This window comes from Psammomys obesus, unplaced genomic scaffold (genome assembly GCF_907164565.1).
Source record: "Psammomys obesus unplaced genomic scaffold, mPsaObe1.curated_primary_1811, whole genome shotgun sequence".
In the NCBI taxonomy this organism is placed as follows: domain Eukaryota; kingdom Metazoa; phylum Chordata; class Mammalia; order Rodentia; family Muridae; genus Psammomys; species Psammomys obesus.
In genome coordinates this window covers 38,398,723-38,405,744 of record NW_026596040.1, presented here as the reverse complement: position 1 = coordinate 38,405,744, position 7,022 = coordinate 38,398,723, and positions in this window count along the sequence as shown.

Here is a 7,022-nt window from a genome sequence, read left to right as displayed (position 1 = left end):
TTGGTTGGTTGGTTGGTTGGTAGATTGGTTTTAAAGTAAAGATGGTAGTGTTTTGTGACAGACAATTCCTAGGGAAGTTACAACACATGCTCACTCCAAAAAGGAAACCCATGACAAATCAAGTAATGATTTTGACAAAATTCAGAGTAGCAAACCTTTTAAAATTGGAGTTACTAACAGGAATGTGGGAGAGGATTACTTACAAGCAGAGATGACTCAAAAGCAATTATGTCACTAGAAAGCCCACTCCAGGATGGTTCATGAAAGCTGTACCTGGAGCACTCACGCTACTGTTTGCAGGCAGCTCAGCAGTCTAAGAAGCCTCTGCTCTCTGCAGTCTGGCCACCCAGAACCTCCACCCCAACAGTTGATTGCTACCCTTTATCCTGATGGGGATGGCTCTCCAGAATCCTGCAGGTTTCTATTCTTCCAGATGTAAGTCCCTTTGATTACCTCCTGAGTTCAGTGAGGCAGGGCGGGGGTTTCAATGGAACAAGAACACCAGACAAGTCCTCAAGAATGAACAAAGATCTTGGATCAAGTATAAAAAGATTGCCTCCCAGCTTGAGTGCAGTAAAGGCTGTGTACCTGCCCGCAGTACACGACCTGTATGAGAACACTTCTGCTCCTACATGGAATCCAGGTCACAAGCTTCAAGTGCACAAGGTTGGGCTCTGGGGAGCATCAAAGACCCTTCAGCCCACAGTCAGTGTGTCAAAGAGAAGCAGCTCCAGAAAAGGGTTCAAGATCCACAGCAAAGAACTTGATGATGCCACTGTAGAAAGAGCCCAGGTTTGAGCATGAGGGTACTGGGTCAGCTCAGGTCCTGGGTCAACTCCTATGGAACTTCAAGCAGGTGCTCTCATTTCTCTAGGCCTGTCAAATAAGAAAAACCGCATCTCTCCCTCTCTCTCCAGCCACACCCTCCCTCCCCCATCAATATGGTGATGACTTGAGAAAACTGCAGTAGGGGATGACTGAAGAAAAATGCTATAGAGGATGTAAAACATGATGCCCATGATGATCCAATACATTCCAGAATTTGGACAGTCATGGTATCCAATATCCAGTGATTTATTCATTCATTCATTCATTCATTCATTCATTCAGTAAAAATATTTATTAAGTACCTACTATGTAGACAATGCTGTAGCATAAGGAAACTGTCCTTAATGACTTCCTATCTGTGTATAAGAGATGTCATACAAGCAGCAATGGCAGAGAAAACCCCATGAGATAGGCACTGTTTTTGTCTATGTCTCATGGATAAAATGACCAGACAGAGACATAAAGGAGATGAGAACCTTTCCCAAGATTCCATCCAGTAAGTCTGGCTTCTATGCAACCTCAATTCAATAACTTTAACCCAAAGCCAAATAACAATAACCCAAAGCCATCTGGGCATAGCTGAGAGTACTGGAACAAGGGAAGGAGAAAAAAAGAAAAAGAGAGAGGGAAGGAGGGAGGGAGAGAGGGGGAGAGATATTCTTTCGAATATACCCTAAGCACACTGCAGGCCAGAGGAGAGTTAGGAGTGCCCATGGGAAGTCAGAAAGCAAAGCTAAACACAGGGAAGAGGTTTGGGAGATAACAGAGAGCCATGCACATCAAAGAGCTGAGCTGGGCCTTGGATGGCCTGGCCCAGAGGAGAACATGGGCTAATACAGGCAGGCACGCGTGGAGAAAGACCTGATGATTTAGTCGTTGCCTCTGATGGGGTGTGGTGAGGCATGGGTATAGTATGTAGGAAGAAGACTGAGGAAGAACCACTTTAAAAGTATCAGCGGAGAAGCGTATGACCATCCCCTGCAAATGCCCTTCCAACCTCGTTAGCATCTCAGGAGAAGCATCATGGCGGTTTGATTTCTTACTCCCAAGGTTACAACCAGAGTTCCCCTGCCAGCAACAGTACCCCAGCGAGGCCCTGCCAAAGGACCCAGAAAATACAGCACAGGCCCACTAGTCATCAGCTGTCTCTAGGACCAGTCAGTCTGCAGCTGGCCCACAAAGGCTATGCTGCATCTTACCCTGTCCCTCCCAGCCTGGACCTCTGGCCAGTGAGTTAGCCTTTCAGTGCAGATAAGCCTTGGTGGGCTAGAGCTGCCAAGAAAAGCTCAGAGCATCCCTAATAAATGACAGAGCCGAGCCAGCCTCTTACACAATCTACTCTAAGAAAGGGTACAGTTCACCCTGGCCCAGTTACTAAACTGTTCACTCCTTCTACCAGCCTGGTGGATGACCAAAATAGTACGGTCTGGGGCTTGTCTAAGGAACCAAACTGAAGGAAAACCAAAAGGGCTGCCCCAGAGAAAGGAAGACTTAGGGTCAATCAGCCCTTAACTTCTCTCTAAGTAGAGATGTTTCATGCGTTGACATGATGAACCAAACTTGAACCAGAAGGGGTGAAAACACTGAGAGGGTGAGGGTGGCCACGTTAGCCTCATAGATTGGAGGGCTTCCACTAATTGGGGCTGTGCACATTAAAGCCAGTCAGCCTCGTGGGACCTGTGGAATCTTGGCCAGTTGGAGTAGAAGCGCTAGAAAACGAAAGGACGGCAGGCTCCCTGACCTTGGATCCGAAGACTGTAAAACTGTATGGAACTCTTCCCTGCATCGACTGCAGAGCCAATCAATTCAACAAGTATGTTGAATACCCTACTACTCACTCTTCCCTCTCCAGAGCTGCTGCAACCTCAGACCAGTGTAAATAAATGGGCCATCTGAGATTCGACCTATCTCTACACTTAAACCTAAGAGACCACTCAGGAGCTGGAACTGACTGCATTCTAACCCTCCAGGGTCAAGCCCAGTCCCACCCAGAGCAGCAGGACTATGCTGCATGGAAACTAGCCTTTCCCCTTTGGCATGGGTATGTTTTGGTAGTTCCGTGAGGAATGAATAATCTTTTAGAGAAAAGAACCAAAATAAGACTGTAAAATTAGAGCAATAGAGTAAGAATTGCATTTTCTAGACACTGGAAAAAGAACTGGGGTCTCTGTCTTCATCTTTGCTGGTAACGCCCTCCCCCTGTGCCCTTGGGGAATTCCTGGCAGAACTTAAAGATTTTTTCCAGGCCCTTTGGCCAGGAGTGTTGATTCTCTTACCTCCCCATGGGTCCAAGACCTAATATGAACACTGGACCTCCGTGCCCCCAGCACGGGAAAGGCAAGCTGCCAGGCTCACCCTGGATCACCACAGTCCCCATCAGTGCCGCTGTTCCCCACCACTCGAACCCAGCTCTTCTTAGACAAGGCCTGGGGGGCTTTCGACTTAAGGAAAGGCCATGAGTCACAGTAGGTACCCAATAAAAAGGGCTCTTGCAAAGAAAATGGAGAAGCCGCCCTGTTAGGGAAGCCTAGCTTTATGGAGCGATGTGGGGCTGATCCAAATAGCCTTTCTGTCAGTACTTCTGAGGGAGAAGAGAAGGTGCAGGGCAGCCAAGGAGGGGCAGAACACGCCAAACAGATCATTATGTGTTCTTGGAAGCCAGTTTAATGGACTGGCCCAAGCAGGGCTGGGAACAGGCTCTAAAGCCCTCAGTCAGGACATGGCTGGGGCAGAGATCCACATTCAGCTCTACCAAGTGGGGACGCCTTAGGGAGACTTTTGAAAGACTCTGAGACTCAGAAACACAAATATCACGTGTTTTCTCTCAGATGCAGAATCTAGATTTATATATATACCCGTGAAAGTAGAAGGAAGACTATGATAGGGAGGGGAGAAAGGGATAATTGTAGAAAAGAAAGACAAAATAGCACATTTTCCTTCAGGCAGAACCTTAGAACCTGGTGTGCGGGGGGCGGGGGGGTGGGGGGAGAATAAAACAGAAAAGAGGAAGGTGAACTATTTGGGGCCAGGATGGGAACTGGCAAGGGGTAAGGGAGAACATTGAGGTTGGGAAAATATGAGCAAAATGCCATGATACATATGTATGTAAACGGCATAATGACACTAATTATTTTATATGCTTAAAGTATAAGAGAAAGCAGAGAGGGAGGGAAGGAGGGAAGAAGAGAGAACGATTCTGTTTTAGATCAGATTTCTTGTCCTTGGTCTGATTACTCTAGCCATCCTTCTCTTAAGTTTGGAAGCACTAGAAGGAAAATTAAAAGCACAGACTACCCACTGTGTGCCAGCAACCTAAGTCAGCACTTTTATTGTCCTAGGAATCCTAGCCTGCCCTTTGAAGAGGGCAACGTGGAGGCCCTCACAGTGTGAGTGGCTAGAGCACTTTCCGAGCACAGGGGCCTTCTCTTTACAAGGCCATTTTTGCCTCGCATCTCACCACTGCCCTCCAGCCAAAATTCCCCGTGTTTTAACAGGATAAACATTCCCACAGCAGGGGAACACTGTGTTCCCTAGAGGAGATACAGCCCAACGTTCCTGCGGAGGCCATGTGGGCTTATGAAACTGATTGCTGGGCTGAGGGCCTGGGCTGGAGCCTAGGATCAGCACAGGCTCTGCCCAACTCAGCCAGGTCCCAACAAGGCATTGAGAGTGACAGGAGAGGTGCTGGGAGCCAGATCTAATCTAGACATTGCAACAAACAGCCAGTGCTGTGAGTCCCTGCTTTCTGTAGATACCACAGTCAAAGGTGAGGTTTCTCTGGCAAGCACAGGTGGCCCTGTAGTCACATGCAAAAATATTGTTACCTGTTTCTCTGTAGCTTGATTCTTCTAAAAGAACATCTTCTACACACAGTAGGGTCTTGGGCAAAGAAGAAAGTGCCTTTTAGGCGAGTACTTCTCTTACATGCCCATCAATCAAGATGCATAAAATCATTTTTATAGGAAGGATTTTCTTCTTTCTTGTACAAAATGATCAATACATACCCTATACTTGACAGCGACTTGGAGTCAATAAAATACAATGTTTAAAAAAAAACTTATTATTCTTCAACAATACCATCGGTGGATCTTGCACAGATCTTTCCAGAACATCTTTAGTCCACCTAGATGCATGATGGCTCTTGTGTCTGGGTATCTGTCTCCCTTACTATTGTTTCAGTTGAAATTTTTACCAAGGGCCCAGGGATGCTGTGTCACCTTTGGGCCACTAGAGGGGGAGAGAACACTGGGGGACAGATTCCCAGTGTCCTTGTGACTTCTGCTTGCTTGAAAAACCTTTCCAGTATGCCCCTCCACATAAGTGTGTCCACCCCTCACTGGAGCCCACCTGCAGAGTCAGATCAGGGAGAGGAACCCACCAACAGAGGCTGAATTTTATATGTGTAGAGTCACATCAGCTCTACTTTAATGAGATGATCCAAGGAGCACAGGCATGTACTAATCACTGCCAGGGCTCTGCCTGCTTCAAGTGCAGAGATGGGAGGTGGCCACCCTTTTCTTAAGCCATTCAGAGACTCTCAAGATCTACAAGGATTTGTGATGCTTTCTTGGGACATGTATTCACTTTTGCTGTCACATGGAGTCTTACTTAAAAACTCTTCCTCTTTCCTTGCCTCCTGCCCTTTTCCTGCCGCTCCTCTTTACACTTAGCGTTAACTATGTTGCCAAGAGCTGTGCCAGGAGTCACTGAAGTAAGGAGAACAGATTACTGTCCTGATGAATCTTGAGTTCTGGGAGATTTAGACAAAATCTACAAATCAGCTCTGAGGAAAACTCCTGGGCCCCGGCAGTATTTGCTTCTACGTAAAACTTTACAAATCCTTGTGGGGCTCCAAAGCCTCCAAATGGCTTAAGCGACTGCCCCTCCCCACTCCGCCAGCTGTGCATTTTCAGGAGGCAGAGCCCTCCTGTCACGACTGGTGGATGTTTCTGATCCAAGGTGGGTCTGAGAAGGCTTCTCTGACAACACTGAAACAAACCCCACCAACTAAGGAGCAAAGGACAGACAGACCTTCCAAACCACAGGCCTGGCCTTGCAGTGCCACTTCTGTGGAAAGTGCCCAACACCACCCACTGACCAACAACAGTCCTGTGTGGAACCCAGAGCCATGGGCCAGGGCAGCTTTCGACAAGCTAAATCTTGTAGGAATTTGTGACATAGAGCCTTGCTTGCGTGTTTAAGATGTGAGCTGAAGTCACCTGAGGGGTTTTTGAGGGAGGTTAATAAGGGTGGTTGGTTGGGGTTTGTTATTTTAGACAGTCTCTGGCTGGCTGGTCCTAATATAACCCAAGCTCAAAGTTGCAGGGATCCTCTTGTCTTAGCCTCCCATATGCTGGGATGCACCAGGCCCGTCTTCCTTGAGGGTTTAAGTGTAGAACCATCTTTGGTGGGCTTTTTCGTTCTTACAAAACTGCTCTTTAGAGTATGGCTTGGAGAATCAAGAGAGAATCAGACATGTCCGGGTGGCACTAACCAAGAAGAGGCAAGAGATGGTGATAACGAGCTGACAGTGACTGTGAACATAAGGATAATTTTTAAGGACAGAATTGCTAGGTTTGGAGAGAGACCAGTAAGTCTGACTCCGTGTTTTTCTGTGGGATGGCTTAAAGTGAGAAAAATCTTTTAATGGAGGCACCTTTGAAAAAGGCTACCATTTGGGCTTTCACTACACAAGCATTACAGAGGGAGAGAGGAACAAGGGAATCAGAGAGATAAATGACAAGCCATGGCTCCTAACTTGGTCACAAGGAGAGGGATGACAGCTGGCTGGTAGAGTCTTTGGGTCCAAGGTCTCCAGGAAGTCAAAGAGCCGGATCATAAGGAGCATTTGAGCAAGTGAGTTGAAAAGTGTAAGAGGGAGGCACCAGAAGAGAGATCTGACTTTTGAGAATTCATAAATGAATAGTTTCAAATCCATGCTTTGACTGTGACAGCTGGTGACCAGAAAGATGAAAAGAAAAGAATTCCTGGAGATGAGAAACCAGAGAACAATGGGCATTGAATTAGTGTCAGGAGGAAGATGCCTGGTTGCAACACCTAAAGCCTTTGCTGAGGCAGACTGGGAAGTCAGTAAGAGCAGTGAGCACTAGAGAGAGGGACACAATGTGAGCCACAGGGAAGATAGCTACAGCACAGACAAGGGGAGAGGTGGTCTGGAAGCAAGAGTACAGGAC